This window comes from Rhinolophus sinicus, linkage group LG04 (genome assembly GCF_036562045.2).
Source record: "Rhinolophus sinicus isolate RSC01 linkage group LG04, ASM3656204v1, whole genome shotgun sequence".
NCBI lineage: Eukaryota > Metazoa > Chordata > Mammalia > Chiroptera > Rhinolophidae > Rhinolophus > Rhinolophus sinicus.
The window spans coordinates 69,513,677-69,537,315 of NC_133754.1; positions in this window are offsets into that span (position 1 = coordinate 69,513,677).

Genomic DNA, 23,639 nt, shown 5'->3' on the forward strand with positions numbered 1-23,639 from the left:
CAGATCATTTGCTGTTGTGGGGCTGTCCTGTGTGTTGTAGGAAATTTAGCAGTATCCTTGATCTCTACATACTAGATGTCAATAGCACCTCTCTTCCATTGTGATAACCAAAAATATCTGCAAATATTGCCACGTTTCCCTTTGGAGAAAATGTTACTCTCCAGGGAAGCCATTGGAATATTTTAAGGAGTATTTTAAGGAGTGACTTGATTTGTTGTGTGTTTAAAAATTGTCAATCTTGCTTATTTCTGGAGAATGGCCTATGAGAAGGAAGATTAAAAGCAGAGGCAGTTCAGAGGCCATATTTGTTCTCCAGATGTGAGAAGGTAACGCAATGGAGGTCACAGTGCTTGTTATGAAGGTTGTGTAGTTCACACTATGTTTAAAGGTATTTCCAGAACTTGGTTATATGATTTACTGAGAGGTAAATAAAGCATCCAATTATCAATTGAGGATGTCAGTAAGAAGTTGTATGGAAAAAAAAATGGACCTCAGAGGAGAGTTCAAGATAAAACAGAAAAGTTGGACTCCTCAGCATTTGTACTGTAATTGTTAAATTTACAGAGGACCTGTGAATAATGACTTTTTTTCTCTCTCTCAAGTTGAGAATGGATAAAATATAGGCATAGTCTTCTTCTACACACCACATACAACAATTCACTTAAAATGGACCAAAGACTTAAATGTAAGAGATCATAAAGATTCATACAAGAAAACTTAAGTGTACATTTTCATGACCTTGGATTAAACAACAGATTCTTAGTTATGGCATGAAAAGCACAATCAACAAAACAAAACAAAATAGACAAATTGTACTTCATCAAAAATAAAATATTTTGTAATTCAAAGCACACTATCAAGAATGTGAAAAGACAACACACAGGATGGTAGAAAATAATGGCAAATTCTATATTTGATAAGGTGTAGTATTTAAAATATATAAAAATTATTACATTTTAACAATAAAAATACAAATAATCCAATTAAAAAATGGCCGAATCTTTAAGTTGCTATTTCTCCAAAGAAGATAAACAAATGGCCAATAATCACAGGAAAAAAATGCTCAATATCATGTCCTTATGGAAATTCTAATCAAAACCATGATGAGATACCACTTCACATCCACTAGGATAGTGATAATAAAAACAAATAGATAGCAACAATTATTGACGAGGATGTGGAAAAAGTAGAACACTCAAATATTGCTGGTGGGAACGTTAAATTGTGCAGCCACTTTAGAAATAGTTTGATAGTTTCTCAAAAAGTTAAACATAAAGTTACTATATGATCTAGTAATTTCACTTTTAGATACATACTCAAGATCATTAAAAATATATGTTCATGAAAAAACTTGTACACAAATAATCATAGCAGCATTATTCATAAAATCTAAAAAGTGGAAACAAACCAAATATATATCAACTGATGAATGGATAAAAAATGACTATATTCATGCAATGGAATGTTATTCAACCATAAAAAGGAATGAAGTACTGATACATACGTGCTACAACATGGATTAAACTTGAAAACATGAAGCTAAGTAAAAAAAAAAAAAACAGACACAAATGTCACATAGTGTATGATTCCATTTTTTATGAAACGTCCAGAATAGGCAATTTGGTAGAGTTAGACAGTGGATTAGTAGCTTCTAGGGAGTCAGGGAATAGCAGAGAAGACAGAGGGAAATGGCCTTTTTTATTTTTTTTTTAATCATCTGTTTGTTTTTGCCGTAATAGGTATGGCATTTCATTTTTTGGGTGATGAAAATGTTCTAGAATCCTATAGTAGTAATGGTTGCACAACTTTGTGACTATACCAAAACCCACTGAATTGTATACTTTAAAAGGGTAAATATAATGGTATTTGACCATTACACACACACACACACACACACACACACACACACACCCTCCCACACACACACCACCACAGGTTTTGTAAGCCTATTTGCCTAAACCCCCTCTCTCCCTTAAGCAGAAAGATAGCTATAGGAGTGAGTGGACATAAAAATAATAATTATATTATGGATGAAGCAGAATGAAGTGTATCAATTTCCTGTGTGGGCATGATAAACTTCTAATCTTTACTCTTGAATTAAACAGATTTACCACGCAGTCATAGCAATGTTGTTATTAGGACAAATCCCTCAGAGATGCATTGTGGGAAAGCAGATCTGAAAGCATCCTCTTTATAGGTAGACTGAATAAAAGAGAAACTGAATGAGCTGAACCAAGCATGCCAGGTTTCTTTTTGAATATGGACTAATTATATAAAAAGCAGAGAGAGACGCAGACGTGTTAATGCTAGCTTGGTGCTTTCCTGCGGGAATATGAACTCAGGGAAATTGAGTCCTTTATGGACACATGAAAAACAGATTTGAGAGGAGGATGAGTTCAGTTTTGTGCACATTGGATTTTGTGACCATGAAACTTTTCAGGTGAAGGTATTGGTAGAAAGATGAGTATATGGCCCTGATGTCACAGTCTCATGTGACTCTGGACTCTTGAACTGCCTTACAAAATGACAGGGGAGGGTAAGAAGGACTCTCCTAAGAGTTCTTTTCCAGTCCAAGTTAGGCCCATAGAAGCCATGAAAGTGGTTTAATGGAAACCAAAATCCTCTCCTTAGAAGGATGGACAGATTTTGTTCAAAAATGACAATTTACGATAGATAGCTGCTATAAATGTTAATAGTTCTTACCCCATGAAGTTTATTATTTTCCTAACATTTATAATTTTCAATATGGAGACTTTAATTATTGTTTTGATTTGCTTTTCTGGCAGTGAGAAGAATCCTATTATATAAATATATTAAGTTCAGGAATGAGACCAAAAATTAAAAGTCATGATGCCTAAAAATTTTTCCTGAAAATTTTTATTCATGTATTTATAAAACCAATAAACATCATTTTGTCACTCTAAAAAAGAGGAAGAAATACAATTCATTTCAGATGCTGTCTACCTGTTCTAGAGATTAAACTGAAAGAACTGTTTTATTATGGTAAGCTAAATAATCCAAAAGCTTCCACACACTGAGAAACTTAATGGTTTGTGAAAGAAAGGTGTCCTGGGAGCTGAAATAAAAACGTGACTATAAAAGCAGATAGACACTTGGCCCTCATGTTCGTAAGAAAATTATTCAATCATTGAATACTGATTGCCATTTTACTATCTGAATCAATACCAATGCAGTTAACGTGGCATTTAGAAATCATAAAAATGAAGATGAGATAATTGTTCTCCTAAAGAGCCTCACATAAATATTTTAAACCTCACATATAATGAAATCACACTGAAATTTAGAGAAACATGGACCCACATGAATGCTGCTAGCATTAAGCAACTCTTGAGGTTTCCTTTGCTCTTCTGTAGACTTCATTTACAATTTAATCAAAATCTTAGCTACTGCTAAAGCCAAAGGGATGGAGAGTTTAAGTTATTTTTTCCCCTTGTGTCAAATACTTGAGGTTTTTTACAATTAAAAACATTAAACATTATGTAATCATTCTATATTTTACCTGCATTAAAATTAAAATATTTTAAACTGTAATATTTATCTTGCACAACAGATTTAAAGAATTTTAGAGGTGGAATTAACCATGTAGATCATCTAATAGAATTTGCTCATCTTATAGATAAAAATGCTGAAGCCTACACATGTTAAATAATTAGATGAAAGTTACATTTTGATTAGAGCTAGAGCCAGGACTCTAATGGCTTCCAAGAATGCTTCAGAATTTCTTTTATAAAACTACGTTGCCTCCAAAACTTTGTGGCAGATGTTTGAACCAATCAACATTGATGAAAGTCATCAATGAGCTGTCTGTCTGCTTTTAGGTTAGGATGCTGAATATCTCTTTGCATTATTTAATATGTAATTTCACAAAAAAATATTTTTTAAAAATGGATTGAAGTATAAGTGCATATATTATATGTATGTAGCCTGAAAAATCTTCATACACTGATTACTCTTAACTGACTACAATTTGATCAAATAAAGAGCCTTTGTGGATCAGAACTCGAGCATCTATTACACACTTGTAGTCTCTCCTTCTCTGCACCAAGCCACTACTTGCCTCTTTATGTTATATGAATAGATTGACTTGATATGTTCCCATGCAATATATATATATATATATATATATATATATATATATATATATATATATGTATATATATGCAATGTATATAGTATATATATGATATTTTGTATATTATATGTGATATATACTCTTCTGTCTGTATAACTGCTTTTGCTTAAAATTATGTTTGGTTTTATTCATTACATTGTATATAGTTGTAAATCATTCATTCTCATTACTTCATAATACTTTATGAATATATCGTAATTTACTTATGTATGCTACTCTTGGTGGAATTTGGTTAGTTTTGAACTTTTGGCTTTTACTAACAGTGGTGCCATGAATCTTCTAGCAAATGATTTTGGTGAACATATGTACATATTTCTGTTGAGAATATACCTAGGAGTAAAAATTCTTGGTTATAAGAAACCCATGTGTTCAACTGCCAGTTTTTCAAAGTGGTTTCAGTGATTTACATTAGTACCAGTATGTTTGAGAAAATTGGTTGTTTATCTCTTTATTGAGAATGGATATTGTGTTCTTTTTCATTTTAAACTTTTTTTTTTTTTTTTTGCAGAGGACACAGTGCAATCTCAGCTTGCATAGAAGCCCTTATGTGTTTCCATTCTTTTTCCATTGCATACTATTCTCTCTTAGTTGATAACTTATATGTGATAAGATACACACATTTTAAGTATACAGTTTAGAGTTTCAACAAATATAATAATCCATGAAACTGTCATCACAATTAATCTGTATAACATTTCCACCACCCAGGAAAGTTTCTATTTGTCTTTTGCCTTCAGTCTTCTCTGCCCCAATGGCAACCACCACTCTTCCTCAATTGTGAATGAATGGGATCATACAGTTCATACTCTTGACTCTGGCTTCTTTTGCTTAATGTGTTTTATCAATTTATGCTGTTAAATGTGTCAGTGACTTGTTTCTTTTGATTGCTGAGTAGTATTTCATTGTATGACTACTCATAATTTGTCATTATACATATATCCATTCAGCATTTGAGGGACACTTTGGTTGTTTTGAATGATGATGACTAGAGCTACAATGCACATTGTTGTACAAAAATTTTGTGGTATATTTCTGTAGAAGTAGAAATGTTGTTATTGAGTAGGATTATATTTAACTTTATAAGTAATCATTTTCTAAAGTGGTTCTACTATTTCATATTTCTACCCAATACACAAGAGTACCAATTGTTTCACCAGCTGTTCCACATCACTGATCCGGTGTGTATTGACAATATTTTCAATTTTAGTCATGCTGGTACTTTTGAACTGGTTTGTTATTGCATTAGTATTGTGTTTCCCAGTTAATTATGATGTTACACATCTTTTCATATGCTTAGTTATTAGTCATTTATGTGTCTTCTTTTGTAACATAACTTCTCAAGTCGTTGGCCCATCATATTAGTTGAGTTGCTTTCCCTTTTATTATTGAGTGGTATAATTTCTTTATATATTCTGGATACAAGACTAAAACATCATATATATATATATAATTTGTAATCTCAAATATTTTCTTCTTTTCTGCTCTGTGTCTTACTTTTTCATTTATTTAAGGTACAATTTAATAAATAGAAATTTTCAATTTTGAAGAACTATAATTATTATTTTTTATGCCCAATGCCATTCCTTCTAAGAGATCTTTGCATACTCCTAAAATGACAACATTTTATTTTATGTTTTTTCTCAAAAATTTAAAGTTTTAAATTTTATATTACGTTAACGATGTTGAGTTAGTTTATATATGATTTAAGGTAAATGTCATGATTTATTTATTTTCCATATGAATATCCTATTTTTTATATGTTTGTTTAAAACAACAACAACAACTAGCCTTTTCCCATTGAATTTCCTTGGAACCTTTGTCAAAAACTTATTTACCGTACAAGTATCTTTTTTGACTACTATAGCTTTAAGTAAGTTTAGGAGGGCAATATGAGTGCTGCAAATTTGCCCTTCTTTTTCAAGTTTGATTGGGCACTGAATCTGAACTTTATGAATATGTATATATGATATTATATACCATATATGTATATATGTATATGTGTGTGTATATATATATATCAGCCTGTAATTTTTTATTTAAGAAATTGCCTGTTGAAATTTTGATTAGAATTACATTGATCTACAGCTCAATTTTAGAATAATTGATATGATTCTAAATGATGAGACATGAGCATTCCCAGCGCTCCACATGCTGTTCCCACACACCTGCCCATCCTGTGGCAGGCTCCCTATGTGTGCACTTCACGGCAGTGAGAGCCAGCTTTTGTAGAAGGCTAGTGAGAATGAACAGAAAGCTGCCCTGAATCAGCAGGCCTTGGGGAGACCACAAACTTGAGATGATAGCACCCAAAATGTTCCAATTCCAGACCCCATTATACAGGTTATCAGGACAGTGAGTGTCTGCAGTTATTCCATCCATAATTCTTCCTATACATTTTTCATGTGGATAACTTGAACAGGTAAGATAACATGGATATGCACTACACAATTCATAGCCTATAAGGATGTTAACCAAGTATGAGAATCAATACATCTGGAAACTCAAAGCTGTCACAAATATAAAGGCTTTAGTCAACCATTTTATGCATCACTTGAATTTTCCATTTTCTGAGGTGTGGAACTTCCGAGATTATGTACAATTGGGCCTAAGTCTAATTTCACGTAGACCAATCTAATTTCATTTGGCTATATTTTTAGCGTTGTTCATTCCTTTTACTTTAGTGGTCAAGAGAACAATCCATGGTTCTGCTTGTTTTCTCCTTCTTGAATTTTTCCTTCCTCTCCATAAGTTTGTGGCAGAACTATGTAGTTTTTTAATTTACTAGTACATATATTTTTTGTACTTGCACTCACTAAATATGATCCATAGATTCTTCCAACAAATTCCCCTATCCTCCAGGTTCAGTACATACTTCTCATACCACAGAGCAAATGCACGAAGAATAACAGAAATGCTTTTGTCCATCTGATTAAACTCTTCTTTCAACACAGCACACTCTGTTTATGGCAATTTGTACTAAGTTATGTTCAACACTGTTGAAGAATGTAAATGCAGTGGAAATGGCAAGTTTAGCAACCAGCATTGTTAGAATATGTGGTCCTTCCACTTTTTGATGCTTAACATCTCTACAGATTGCACAAAATGAAAAACAACCATAAGAATCCTGATGTGACAGATAAAAAATAACATTTAGTTCCCACAGAGAAGCTCTTTTTCAAAATCTCTGTTAAGGTTAAACATATTTCAGAAATTCAACAAAGAGCATAGCATAAAAAATGACTCTTAGTAACACCTGTTACAAGAAAAAAGAGAAGAATATTTTATACCAGAGCAGTGAGAGGAAAAACTGAGAGTGTGACTAAAAAGAAATTTGAAGAACTCTTCTGTTGATGCCAACACTGATTTCACACTCCTGTGTTCGCTGCCAATCCTATTTTAAATAATTAGGTCTCTGCTGTTAAAGAAATAGATGGAATACTGCAGTCTTACATGTTGTTGGAAGTTGATATACCCATGATATATACTGCCCCAGAGTGATACAATGTGAAAGATACATTGCCTTTGGGGTAGAAATGAATAAACAGGTGAAATATTAGCAAAAGTAAAGCTAAGGTTTATTGTAAAAAGGAGATAAAGCTGGAAATTAGACTACTTGGAACTATTTTGAAATGTTTTATAAATATGGAAATCTTGACCTTTTCTTTAGAACATCCTAAAAAATTAACAATTCATCACTGATCTTCTTGGCACAGTCCATGGAAGCTTATATTCCTATAGATCATAGAGAACACATTGGCAAATAAACTGGTCAAATACTATCTACCTATAATATTTAAAATATTAATATTTAAAATAGATATCAATTCTATCTATCTATCTATCATCTATCTGTCATCGGTCTTTCATCTATTTTGACATTTTTCATATATATGTAAAGTGATATAAAGATAAGTGGAAAAGAAAGAATCAAACTTACAACTCCAATGTTTCTTAGTGGAAGCAGTTGATATTGCGGTGGCACAAATAATAAGGATATTTGATCCTTAATCATACACTTCTGCATTGTTTGCATCTTTATGATGTATTTATGTTCATATACTACATATGTAGTGTTTAAGATAAAGCTACTTATTTGCAAACAAGTATCCCCTCTCATGAAAAAGGCAAGATGACTCTGAGAGCAAAGCAGTGGGCCCAGAGGTTGCAGCCGTGGGGCACAGAGGATTTTTCCCAAGATTTGAAACTTTAATAGAGGTAGTCCTGTTAGATTCTGAAAGTGTTTGGGACTGGCAATTCCATTGTTCTTTTTCATTTCTCCCTTTTTGAATGAGAATATTCGTAACTATTATTCTATGCCTGTCCCACACTTTTACTTGGGAAATAAATTACTTATTTTCTAGTTCAGTTTAACAGGTCTCCAAATGGATAAAAAGGTTTCTCCAGGATAGAAAATACCCAGAGTCCACCTATTAATGTATACGGTTTAGATAATGAGACATGGGCTTTTGCACCCATGATACTTGCATGAGACTTTGTAGTTGACTTGATATTGTAATATGTTCAGATTACTTGGGACTTTAGGATGAGGCACATGTATTCTGCATGTGAAATGGATGTGAATGTTTTGGGGACAGAAGGCAGATAGTAGGAGGTTGAATAATGGCCTCCCAAAGATGTCAAAGTCCCAAGTACTGGAACCTATGAATATGTTACCTTGTGTGACAAAGGGACTTGGCAGATATGATTGAGGATTTTGAAATACAAGATTTTCCTGAATTATTTGAGTGGATCCAGTGTAACCATAAGACTTCTTGTAATCACATGATTTCCTCTTAGCTTAGTCAAGGAAGGGGAGGTTTGCTGTAGCAAACACTACTTGATAAACCTATAAAATAGTCCATGACTAGGCTCAAGGAAATATCTACCTTTAGAAGAAACTTAACTAGATTTTCAAACATATGTTTTTATTGCCTTTTTTGATACTCTTATTCCTATGCTATGTCTTATATTTTCCTTTTTGATAATCTCATTCCTTCACTTTGGGGATTTTTACAAGAATTAATATAAACATTTTATTTCTGATATTGTCCTGTGTTATGGTTAGCTGATGTTTCCCATCTAAAGTCTTAAATGTAACTACACAGCCATTGTCAAGTCATATGTTTAAGTTTACCCTGCAATATAAGGAGTGGGAGGGACTAAGTCTAGGCCAAGAACAGAGACATTATCCAGGCAACCTCTTCATCAGCAAAATTTTGGCAATGGTAAAGATGTGGATGGCTTAGATTAATGTCTTCCTTACTGATTTTGACCTTAGACAAAAGAGGGAAACTTGAAAAGGAATAGATTAAAAGTAGCCCATGACTGTTCTCAGCAGGAAACCGTCCTGGCTCTAACAGCTAGGATATAGTGTTATCTTGCTGGATATAAGCAATGTTACAGAACACCGACATTAGACAAGGTTATTTGAAACATGATAAAGCAAGGCAAAAACAAGACCATTCTGTAATCATGTCCGAACACAGAAAAAGAATAAGAACTTTGTACAAAGCATGATCATACCCAAACATCCCTCTCATTTGACTAGTTCTGTAACTGCTACTTCTTTACCAAATTTAGCTCCCTTCTTTTCCCTTTGCCTTCTAAAAAAAAAAAAAAAAAAAAAGAGAGAGACTGAAGCATAGACTTCCCCCTGCTTACTGAGAACACCCAATCCAGAACACAATCTGCTTGCTTCCTTGAAACCTTCACCAAACTACCAAACATGAGTCCAAATCCTACGAACAAGTCTTTCTTAAACCACAATACTGAAACCCCTGTAGTTCTCCATTGTGTGTGGTCTCCTTTGTTGCTACAAGTACCCAAACCACCAACTTCATTTAATTGTTGTTTTTTCTGATTATCTCTGACTGGATGACACTGATATAACAATGTCAAATTTCAAAGGTATCAAAGAACTGAGGTTTATTTCTCATTTATGCTATATGTCTGTTGCAAATTGACAGGGAGGTTATCCTTCATGCTGCCCTCAATCTGGGCAAAATAATAAAGCTCCCACTATCTTGAACATCAGTGGTTGATGTGCATGAGGGAAATAGGAAGTACTGAACTGTGCATTGGCCCTTAAAGCTTCTGCCTGAAAGAATATGCATCACTTCTATACACACTTCATTGGGCAAAGCAAATCCCATAGCCACACCCGACATCAAAGGAATGCAGTGTGAAATCCTACTATTTGCTTAGAGATGAATGTAAAATATTTGGTGGAGTGAACTCATTACTATAATTGGTTTGCTTTTTGGGGGGAACAAAATATAAATTTATGTTTTGAGGAATGGTGCTGGTCTATTTTTGGTCACATTTTACATACACATATGTTTTTATATTATTGTTCTTTAGATCAAACATACATTTCTTATATTTGTTGTAGGTATGCTATATTTGACAAAATAAATAATAATTACATTTAGGGAAAATTTAAATATATAACCTGGAAATTAAAACAAAAATGGGAAACTGAACAGGTGATTGTATTCCAAAGTTTGGCATCCTTATTTTTTCCCACCATCATTTATGTTATGCACATGTCTACCAATGTATAAAAAGTGATCTAAACAGTTTTTAAAAAATGGAATATTAATGTTTAAGAATACTGATAATTTTTACTTCAAAAACCAAATGCATATTAAATTTTGTTAAGTTTATCTCTAGTAATTGAACCTCTTTATCACTACCAACTTTCCATTGTGATGGAAAAAGGAATGGAAAAAAGAAGAGAAAATATAAGACACATCCAAATGTTATTAATTCCAGAAAGAAAAAGAGGAAATTGTAAGAGGGTATTACTAAAGAAATGATATGAGGAACACTCTCAGAATGGAAAATGGAAAATTTCAATCATTTGCTGAATTTCTACCACAGTAAGTGAAGAAAAACCCATATAAGTCTTGTAATATTAAAGTTTTTCTCAACATCAGTATAAAGAAAATATAACAAAACCTTTCAGAGAGAACAAAAAATAAGAAAAATATGTTATAGATCACTCATATCTGTGGAAGCAAAAATTCTTAATAAAATGAGAACAAATTGAATATAACACAATATTCTTAGAAATCCATCTAAAAATGGTTCATCCCAGAAATGCAAAGATGCTTCAACATTAATTAAAACTATCAATGAAATATACTTAGATTGATTAAGGAAAAGGTCTTCTTAATAAATAAACATCATCTATTAATTTCAATATATGATTTAGGATAATTGGGATTTTTCATGAAACAAATTCTGAGAAGCAGATTTGTGAACAGAAGTTTACTGGGGAGGCATTTCAAAACTATACCCTAAGTAAGTGCAGGAATCAATACTGAGTCCAGGAAGAAACTGTATTGCAGTGTAGTTACAAAAGACTCTACAGCTTCTCCTCTGGGATGCTCTAGAATTGGGATGGTCATTCTGAATTGAGGCAATGGGTCCGGCTTTTGTACCATTATATTCAGCAGTTATAAATGATGCGGTGGATTTCTTTTTTCTTTTTCTTTTTTTCTTTTTTTTGGCTGAATTCACTCTTGAAGAGGGAATTAGCAGTTACTCATCAGCAGCCAATATTCCCAGTATCCGAGGAAATGATTAGTTCAGTCCTAGAGGCGGGACTTCCGTGGTGCTCTGCAGCATCCACTACATTCCCAGCTCTTTGTCACTTCTATGGTAATTTCACTTCATCTGGGGACAAGTCTTCTGAGATTATGGTTAGTCTCTTTCTTTGGGGAAACTAATGTGAGAAAGGTAAGGCAAACTACAAAACTCACTACTCCAATTAGTCTCTAGAGGTGTTTTATTGAGGTCATGGAATTGGTTCCACTTGCTAGAAGTTTGGACATTTGGCAGTGGCTGTAGACAGCCCATTTTGTTGAGCCCATGCCTTGCCTCCATCCATGTCATCACACCATGTCTACTCCATTTAAGAGCAATTTGCCAAAATCAGCCATGACTAATGACAGAGGTTGTCCAGCATCATCTGGCCAAGTTGTTTTGTCTACTGAATTATTTAATCCCTCTTTTGTGATGGATACTCATTGGTAAGTTTTAAAACCCAATAATGGATCTAAATCCATTGTGCTTACTTTGATAAATCTATTTATGAGATCCGACAATTAAGTTTGCGAACTAATCCTAGAAAAAGTGCTACATACCTCATTGCTGAATATAACTACAGTCACCTTCGAAGTACTCCCGTTGGGAAGCTATGTGCTGATGCCAGTGCCTAGTCCACCCTTCAAAGCAATTCTGGAATTCTTTTTCTGGAATGGCCATCAGAGCTGTAGTCGTCTTATCGGTGGTGTCCTGAATGTCATCAAAATGTCTTCCTTTCAATATTTCCTTTATCTTTGGGTAAAGAAAGAAGTCATTGGGGGCCAGATCAGGTGAGTAGGAAGGGTGTTCTAAGACATTTATTTGCTTACTGGCTAAAAACTCCCTCACAGACAGTGTCATGTGATCTGGTGCGTTGTCGTGATGCAAGAGCCATGAATTGTTGGCGAAAAGTTCAGGTTTTCTAACTTTTCACACAGGCTTTCAGCACTTCCAAATAGTAAACTTGGTTAACTGTTCAGTTGGTACAAATTCATAATGAATAATCCCTCTGATATCAAAAAAGGTTAGTAATATCATTGCAACGAGTTTGCGAACTCAATTGTCAGACCTCGTGCATGTCAGGTAGTGCAGATCATACAGTTCCATCTTATCACAGAGTAGGTTTGAAAGGAATGGGAAGTATATTGGAAGCAGGGATGAAAAATATAGAGCAAAATTCATCCCTTTTTCTCTTGATACCTGGTCATCATTTTTCCAGTTGAAAAATGCGTGTCCCTAATGCAAAGGACACACAAAATCCTAGGAGCTACCTGGAATGCTAGCTACAACCAGAAAAAGGAAAGAGAAGGAACAATTACCATAAACATAGATGCTGTAGTTCTCACTTTGCTAGCTAGTCATGATGCCTAAGTTGGTCATTACAGCGTCTTGTACGATAATTTAACTTTTAACCACACTCCATTTGAAGGACATTATTTATCTGGTGGAGTAACCCAACTCCTTATTTCTATAGGACTTAAGTCTTTGGTTATCCTCCTAGCATTTTCCCCCTGACCTGAACTATTGGTTAAGGTACTACTAAGAGGAGCCTTGTAGTGGGTCACCTGGGTTCCTGACATTGTCCTTCTCTTTCCCATTGAGTTGCAGGACACTCTCTCCTTCAAAATCAGGATCAGTCACTTCATGTAATACAATGATCCCTTCTCTGCCTGTGGGATCAAAAGAAATAGGAGTGAACACAAACTGAACAGAGCACTGTCTCATCTTCCAATTTAATGAAATCATAATGATGTTTCCTGGTGAAAGTATTCACTTTTATGAGTACAGAAATCTAAAAAAAACAGAGTCTGTGCTAATCGACATGCGGAGTGAAAACCCTTCCAATGGTTTATGACTTTAATGGTGAGAGAAAGCATTCCCAGTTATACTCTTTGATTCTTGTGCACCCTATCTCTGGAAGAGATTGCCCATGTATTGGCCACCAATTTAAGACATATAATTATATCCTTTTGATTGATGCCCCAATCTTGTAGAATATTGGATATACTTTCAAACATACTGTGGTGATGGAAGATGTGGTAAAACCTATGAATTCTGTGTGTCATCTTTTCATTGCTATAACATGTGTCTCTTGATCAAAGATGTTTTCTATAGAATACTATGGCAATTGATAAGGCATTCTGTAATTCCACATATGGTAGTCCTAGAAGAATTATGGGTAGAGATGGTAAATATGTTTCTGGAATATATGTGTGTATTTACATCTTAGGGTGGAGATGTTGTCTCTCATTTCGTAAAAGGCTGAATTATAGTCACAGATATCAGCTCTTTTTTTTTGTAGAAAAATTATATTGTAATGCTTTTTGCTTATGTATTTGCCTATCCTCCTGGTAAATGGTATATGGAGTATACGTTCCCACTTCTGTTGCTGGGCTTAGTCTTTTGGATTGTTTTGGTCAAAAGAAAATGAGTGGATGTAATTTATGCGACTTGCACACAGAGAGTAGAGAATTTTAATGATTGTGTGATTGATTTGTTTCAGCCTCTTCTGATTTTGCTCTTTGTCACAATAGTATGATATCTCAAACTGAAGTTGCTCCTTCATCATGGGTCCCAGATTAGAATAATAGAATAGAAGACAAATGGAGCAGACCCATAGTCAACACATGTAATGTGAGCAAGAAATAGTTTTTGCTGCTGATAATATTGTTTTAAGGCACTGATAATTAGAGATTTCATTTTACTATAACAAAATATATCTAATCAGCATCTCTGATATAAGGCATCCAAGCTAATCAGTGTGTCACCAGGTGGCCGGTTAGTACCTCCAAGATATAAAACAAAACTGGGAGTGAAACATTGGCATTGACTTTTGGCAGATTGAGAAAAATAGCAGTAACCAAATCAGCTTTGGAGAGGAGATACCCCTCTTTTTCAATCCAATATAGCTCCCATTCCCCATGTCAATATCCATTTTGTAGATAGGCTCATTGAAAAAGCACCTGAATGGCTGATAGTCTCAGGGTAGTTCATATGCTCTATTTCAGTTATGAGAGCTTCATTCACAGTGACATTTACTCAGTGGTAGGCATTTATAGGGATCAAAATATTTTTACACTTTGATTGTTTTGAGAGGTCCATACCTCACCCCCAAATTCCTTGTCATTAATCTTTGAATTTTTTTCTTTCTAAGTCCTTGATTGCCAGCCAACTCATTAGCCATTACCTATGAAACATCACAGATCTGTATTTCAGGCTATCTCTCCTTTCATATGAAGTGATGTACCCATACTTCCCAAAAGTTTGCTACACTGTGGCCTTTCAAGGACACTTTTGAATGGGACTGTAATGTAGGAACTGTCTAAATTTGACCGTTTCCTGCATATGGTTCACATTATTCTATAAACTATATCCATATATTTTCTTCCTTTCATTTCTTCCTCCGTCAAATGGTCATAAGTGGAGTGAAGATAGATACTTGTTTTCCCAGAACACTCCTGATTTATTTTACCCACTGTCCCATCTTAATTATTAATAGTGCTACTTTCCACTCTCAAAAGTGTCCTGGTTTGGATGTTAAGTATATGATCACATTAATCATAGATGTAGGTTGAGAGAGAGGTAGTATAGCAGTGAAAACATGGGTGCCTAAGCCTAATTCTGCTGCAGTTTATCTGTGCATTCCAGACCTGTTCTGATCCAGTCTCATAAATTTCTTTTCCATCACACAGTGGCACACTTCTCTACTCATCCAATCTTATGTTTCATTAGATCAGCTGACATCCTGTTGATGACGTGCAGGTAATGATGCATGATTATTTTTTTCATCCCATGGTCAAGTATTTCATTCCTACTGGGGACCAGTATTAGGTCACAGGGTACTTTTCAAGTAGAAGAAGAGTTAGGCCCTGAAAGGGCCATGACTTCCTCTCAAAACTTAGGGGTCTGTGCTAATTCTCCTATTGGGGCTTTCCAAGGGCTTCATAGAACATTTCTATCTTCCATAAATATTTCTGATGCTATCAGGTCTGCTGGTGGAACCCAAATTGTAAGGCATCTTTCCCTGTTGCAAAGTATTTTCTTATTCTAGACGCCATTCAAAGCTAGCTGATTTATGAGTTATCCAGTAATGTGTCAGAGAAGTACACATAAATACGATACATGTTTCAAAATCCAAAAAGTATCAGTAAGCATTGAACCTCTTTCTTCACAGTGGGCAGTGAAAGTCACAGCAACTTGCTTTCACTTTAAAGAAGATATTCAGAGATATTCTCTACACTACTGAACCTGTGAAAACTTAAGGAAGTCCTAAATTTTGCAAGGTGAGGCTTATAACCCATTTTCTTGTATAGCTGTATCTCATTATAGCAATTTGAAGACTTATTAATTTCTCATCATCAGATGTAGTTAGAATATTGTCATCAATATAGAATATCAGTAATGATCAATATAGAATATGAGTAATGAGACATCAGCATGAACAAGAGGTCTTTCACCTTTATTATGACATAACCCTAAGTAAGGAGACTAAGTACATACTGATATCATTGCTGATAAAGTTTAAGTTTATGGATAGGAATGGGAAAAAAGAAAGCTCCTGTACACAACAGACTTGAGTGTTGATGAGTAAAGACACTAACAGCAGTAACCTAACTATGATGGTCAACATCACCTGACCAATTTTGTGATAATCTACAGTTTTTCCCCATGACCTGCATTTCTTTTGCACTGGCTAACAGACATTTAAATGAGGATGTTGTAAGAGTTGCTATCCCTATGTCTATAAATTATTTGTAGTTGGTACTAACCTCTGCAAATCTGTCTTATATTGGCTTGGATTTTTATTTAGTCTCTTGTCAGTAGTTGACAGATCCAAGGTCTTCCACTTGACCTTTTCTATCCTAAAAGCCTTCTCTATATAGTTCCCAGAACCCATAGAGGGATTCTGCCAGTAATTAAGTATAAGTAGTCGCACTATATATTAGACATTGGGAAAATAATCACAAGGTGTGCCTGTTATAAATCTTCCACTACAACTTGTTAGGTTTTTGCCCACTAACCCTATAATTTTTCACTTGGATACATGAAATATGACTAGGTTGCTAAACTACTTTATTTGTGGTAACTTCATGATCAATTAACCTTTGCCACAGACCTCTGTCTCTCAAAAATAAGATTATCACCCATTTCAGTGGATTATTATTCTAACTGCATTCACATGATCTATAACAAATCAACAGTGCCACCTGACCTGTGCATCTTTAGGTTCCTATTATTCCTGTTGAGATGATGGAGCCCACTTTCACTGCAGATCTGCCTTATTGAAAAAAAAAAAATCAAACAAAACAAAACACTATAGAGCTTTACATGCTGGTTCCCCTCTGACCAATAGGTTTTTTAAGAATTTAGTGGATGGAGTCTCCTTTGAGCCATTGCAGAGAATGGGATTTTTATAGGTAGATGAGCATTTTATACATATAGATTCAGTCTTACATTCATGGCAACCCGAGCCTTCAGACTATAAGCCAGCAAAGTTCTAGTATTTGATCTTCGATGACTGTAGGTTATTGTTGAGTTCAACTTTCAATTAGACAAAATAGGAAGGGGAGTTGGCAAGATATGTTCAGGGGAATTTGGGGATTTAAAGATCTACTAACTCCATTCCCAGGTATTCAATTCAGTACAGTAAATCCTAAATCCCAGGTAAGTATACCTATCAATATATTCATCAATACTTATATTTTATCCTTTCTGGTCCAATATCTGTATGGTCTACTCAGAAAGTGCTCCCCAAACTGCTGCTAGTAGAAATTAGTGACATCCTATAACATATTTGGAGTATAGAGCACCTCCTTTTGAGGCAGGCCATGGCATTTTCAGTCTAGTGTATGAATTTCTAATACTTTTTATGAACTTGAAGGCAAAAAGGTGAGGTGGAGGTATGCCCTGAGATAAGTTAGAAATCACCTCTGAGGAAATAGCATGAGGAGTATTTTAAAATGCAGGGCACCAATATAAAATTTGAGGTACAGTAAGGTCAAAAGATTAGAAAGTAATTGACATTAAAAAGGTAGTTATTACTTATAGTTCCCAAGAGGAGGGGGCATGCTGTGCTATAGTGGAGTGAGGGGCATATAGGGCAACATTGGGTTAGTCATGAGGCAGAGGGAGGGGAGGAACTGTAGGCAATAGCCTTTATTGTGGTTTTCATGTGAAGGAATGGGTGAGGCAAGGAAGTAGGCTTAGGATTGGTTGGTTTGAATAATTATAGCACTCTCTGGGACATGGGGACTGTCCCTGGCTGTGTGGTACCAGGCCCTTGGGGTGATCAGGGCAAGCAAATAGTGGCCCGGAGTGTGAGAGCTGATAAAGGAGGTGGTTGGGGTCTCGACTCTGGATTTGTTGGTTTGTATTTGAAATGCACACTCGCCTTTGAGTTGTTTACTATCTCCGGGAAGTGGCTAATGCTGGGAAGGCAGACCCTTCAGGGGCAGCAAGACCCCAAATGTCAAAGATTCAGAATTCCAAAAAGAAAAGATATGGTTAATATAGGGATCGACCATGAAAATCTTTTATGCAGAGGGCTGCTGGTGTGTGTGTGTGTGTGTGTGTGTGTGTGTGTGTGTGTGTGTGTGTGTTTGGTAGGTGTGGGTATGAGAGAGGATATCTCTGCTGGCCAAGGGATTCAGGGGGATCTAGCTGTTCAAAGATTCTAGCACATACTGACTCTGCTCAAATGTCCCCACATTTTGTCTCAGGGTTTATCTTCTTTCTCATTAGTACCCTTAATTTAGCATACAATTCTTGCAAGTTTTAGATGGTATATTTAAATGGCAGCTTTTAGCACGTATTTGCTGCAACTATAGGAGATGAGAGCAACTTCAAAATGGCCCTAAAGATTCTATAATTCTTTTCTTGATTTGTTCTTAGTTTGGCATTCAAGGATTTCAGTTGGCCTTTTTTCTACTTATGCTTTCTAATCTAGTGAGAAAAAGTCGACTGATTACACAATCTTTATAATCACGAATGTTACTATGGTTACCAAGTGCTCTAGCCACTTGACCTCCATTAGCACAACTCCCTCGTCCTGTGCTAATAGTGGGGGTAATTTGAGTTATCGGGACGCCACCTCATGCCATGGAATTACCATTGGCCCATTGCCCCAGCAAAGAGGTTATTTGTTCTATTCTCAATTATATGAGCACTTAAATCATGGAATCTTATTTTGATATGATTCTACAACACTGAAGGTTGGAAAGCTCTGTTTCCTAAAGCTGGTTCAAAAGCCAATTACTTTATCCATCACTATCCAGCTAGAAAAAGATGGAACACTCACAGTGAGTAACTGAGGAAGGTTTAATAAATGTTGAGCTAAAGTATGAGCATGCTATAAAGAAACTATGAAGGTATAATGCAGTACCTTGAAGCTAGCAAACGTGGGTAACCTATTAATATCTTGATCTCAAACGGCAAGCAGGGAAAGCAGTTATCTAAACCCAGGGTGGGCAGATGTATTGAGAAACCCCTCTGATAAGAACTGTTCTCTCTTTTAGAAAACATATCTTCCAGTGATGCTGAAGGAAGGGAATTTGTGTAATAAAAACCCAACCTCAACTTCTTTCTATCCTCTCATTTTCTACCAGAACTTCCCCTTGGCTGAACCCAAGCAGAAGCACAAAAATGTGGGAGCAGGGAGATACAGTCCCTATAGGTCAGCTTCCAGGGACGCGGGAGAAGTCTAGAAGGTGGATTTGGCAGGACAAACAAAATACCAGCCCAAGAGGAGAAAAAACAGAGCTAGTTCTAACATATTTGATCTTTCTCTTGTAAGCCCCTAATGGGTTTCTTTTTCTTTTTGTAGACACACTGTGTTAAACATTAGTTTTTTACTCTATTCTTCTCTAAGTAAGTCAGTTCTTTTTCCAATTCTAAATATTTTAGACTTCCAAATCAGATGGCCAATGTTTTATGAAATTCAGGAACGAACATTATCCCTCTACGTTACTTTTCCATATAAGATATTTAAAGATCTACATTTCTAAAAAAATACTAATATCCAAGAGACATTTCTCCCTTAACATAAATACTTTATTTTTGGTCCAAATATATGAGAAAAAAGAAAAATGTAATCAGATAGATTACAGTGACATTTCTGCCCTGAAAATAATTTCATGTACCTGATATTACATGCTCTTAGCTTTATTGACTGAATAAAATTTTAAAATTTTCCTGAATCTCAGTTCCTCTATAATTAAAATGTGAGCTAGAATACTAAACTTGAACAAAAATTGTTATCGTTATAGATAAAGTAAATAATGATTCTGGCTCAGTTTCTGGTACATATTAGGCACTGGGTAATGGAAAAGAACTATTAATAGTACAGACATAGAAGTAAAAGAAGAGAAAATATTGATTTAGGTGTCTAAAAAGATGAATGAAGAGTCTTGAAGAAATTTAGAAATTAATTCTGAAAACATCTTTAATAACTATTAGAATCCTAACAAAGTAGACAGATTTATTTATATACTTGAGATCTGATTTTAAATGTGTAACCACTAGGCATTTATTTGTACTAACACACAGTCCTTTTCTTTCTTTCTTTCTTTCTTTCTTTCTTTCTTTCTTTCTTTCTTTCTTTCTTTCTTTCTTTCTTTCTTTCTTTCTTTCTTTCATTTATTTTCTCTTTTTAATTTTAGAGCTATCACTACATCCACACAGATTTCCTTGCCATAAAGGAATTAAACCCTTGGGAGCCAAACAATTGAGAAATATGTGTGGTCCAATATTGGCTACTTTAGGCTTAACAAAATGAATTAGAAACATCAATGATTAATGGAAAACAAAGATACCATGCGAACTTCATGTATTCCAAAGCAGGGATACCATTAGATTAAAGCTATTTACATTTTGAATTTCAGCACTCCTTAAAATGAGCTTAATTCAAAGCTTCTTATACTAAAATGAGCTTAATTTCTGGTTGTAAATAGTTATGCTGAACACCATAAATTTCAGGCTTCATGAGGATCCCTTGTTCAATTCAGATTAGTTTAGGAAAATCTTTAGTTACATTAAAATCTTATATGGTGGATTTACTCCTTCAAACCTATACCAACAATTTTCTAGTGCATTTTTTTTTTCTACTGGTATAATTTTTCCACTATGCTTTAAAATGTCAAAATGAAAGACTAGTTATCTAATGGGTAAAAAAAATTCCATGTGCTCTGATATTATTTTTCCTATTTGAAATGAGTACATATATTACATTTCTCTATTATATTTATATAGACTCAATACAATCCACATTTTCTCCTTCAAGAATCATGGGATATGATTATAGATAGATAGATAGATATAGATATATAGATATATAGATATATAGATATAGATATAGATATAGATATAGATATAGATATAGATATAGATATAGATATAGATATAGATAAATGTCACTTATTGGTTGGTTTGGGCTGGCCATTATCCATTCTCCTTTCTTTTTGGTAATATTTTCTGACTTGCTTTTCAAGTATTCACCCCTTTCCCATCAGTCTATGTAACTGTGGAAGCTGAACTATCCTCAAATCCTTCTTCCAAACTAGTCAGCACATTTCTTCAATCCATTCATGTTTTTTTGTTGTTGCCGTTGAGGGATGGGCTCATGATACCATTAAAGTCAATGAGATATGAATAGAGTATGAATTCTCTATACAGGCTTCTTGGAAGCAAGCATTTGTTTTTTTCTTTTTTTAATTAAAGTTTGTTGGGGTGACAATTGTTAATAACGTTACATAGATTTCAGGTGTACAATTCTGTAATACATCAACTATATAGCATTTTTTATTTCAACAAGTTATTTGGAGAGAGTGATTTCATTAACTGTAATTGAATGAGGAGGTCCGTAGCTTTGAAGGTTGCTGGCAGCCATTCTGTGACCTTGAAAGTTTCCAGACTTATCGTGAAGCACACACATTGGAAGATAGGGAAGGGAAATATAATAATTGTGGTTTTTAAAGGTATTCAAGCCTGACTAAAGCCTTTCCAATTTCTAGATATGTACCAGTTTTAAGTACATGTACCATAAAGTGCTACAATTTTTAAGCTCAAATATGTATACAGTTTTATTATTTGGTCTATATTGCTGGCAATTGAGAAATTTCTAACTAATATAAGTATTTATCCATTATAATTGTACTTTTTTAAATTAAAAATTTGTTGGGTGACAATTGTTAGTAAAAATATATAGGTTTCAAAGGTACAATTCTATAATACATCTATATATCACATTGTGTGCTCACCACCCAGAGTCAGTTCTCCTTCCATCACCATAAATTTGACCCTATTGACCCTCATCTACCACCCTACACCCACTTACCCCCTGGTAACCACAAAGTCATAGACAATAGTATAATACACTTTTCTACTCTGTCTATTCAATCAATATTTTCATCCAGCTGCAATTTGCCTTTATAAAGACTCAAAGCTTCCTGACGTCCTTTCTATGTGTATATGGAATTGAAAGCAAATTTTTTCTACTTTCAAAGTTTTCATAGAAAATTTTCTTGGTTTGATTTAGATATACACATGTATTAGATAAAATTTTAAAATGGACTTTAAGTGTACTTTTGCTATCCTATTTACTCAGAACTGCCAGAGAGTTTAAACAAAAATGTGGAGAACACTTGATACATATATATGTTTTGTATATAATACGCACATATAAAATAATATATGTAACATATATTATTGTAAAAGAGAATAATGTGTGTAGATGTATAATTGTAAAATTATTCAAATTAATTTATATTTGTTTTTGAGTAAAATAAAAACATTATGCAGAGTTCTCATATTTAAATTTTTTTACAATGTCAGTTAGCATTAAATAATAAAATATGTCTTAAAACACATTTCCAATAAGAAATTTACTTCTTACTCATGTAACAATCAATTCTGTTGTATTTATTGATTTATAACCTGTCCATAAAGATAAAAATTATGTTTATAGCAGCATTTAACACAGTAATTAAAATGCTACTAAGTTAATTTTAACACTTACTAGAAATTGTGTTTTCCATTTCTTTTGGTAAAAAATTCCACTTAATATTTTTTCTTTCAGGAGAAGTAAAAGTAAGTTACACAGATCATTTTTTCCTCCATGATATCTAGATGAGTAACATTATCAAAATACTTTTATCATTTTGTTCAATATAAAAATATTTAGAATAAAATATGATTAATTCAAAATGCAATGTATTCAAAAGAAAGAACTTAACTGGATGTTTGATTCAAAGTTGAATCCACTTACAATAAGAGTTGGCAAAATAACCACAAAACAAATAAACATATAAAACTACTCTGTTCCTTAAATACTACATTTATAGTCACACATGACATACATTTTTTCTCAATAAATTTTATAGTTGAATGAAGAACTAAAGAGAAAAACCCAGGTTTTTATGGAGCTATCTCATATTTATGTCTAAAAGCCAAAATAACTAATGGACATGGGCAAAATGAGAAACAGAACTAGAACAATGATTTTACAAAAAACATGTTTGTAAAATTAACATGTTAAATAATAGTTGTTACTACGCTGACATAAATGCAAAACAATGTGCAATTTTTATTCATTCAACTGATCATAAGGTTTATACTTTATCCAATGATGGAAAAAAAATAGGAGGAAGCCAAAGATACTTTTCTCATTGACAACAACCTATAAATAAGATACTGTCTGAGACATAAATAAACAAAGAACACAGAGATCAACTAATTTGCCTCAAGTTACTAAATTGGAAGTTAGGATTCGAAATCAGGCATTCAGATTTAAATTCTATTTTCTTCATTACTAAATTTGACTCACTAATCCTCATCATAATCAAAATAATCATAATAGTATAATTATGTATTAAGTACATACTAATCATTATATAATAATTAT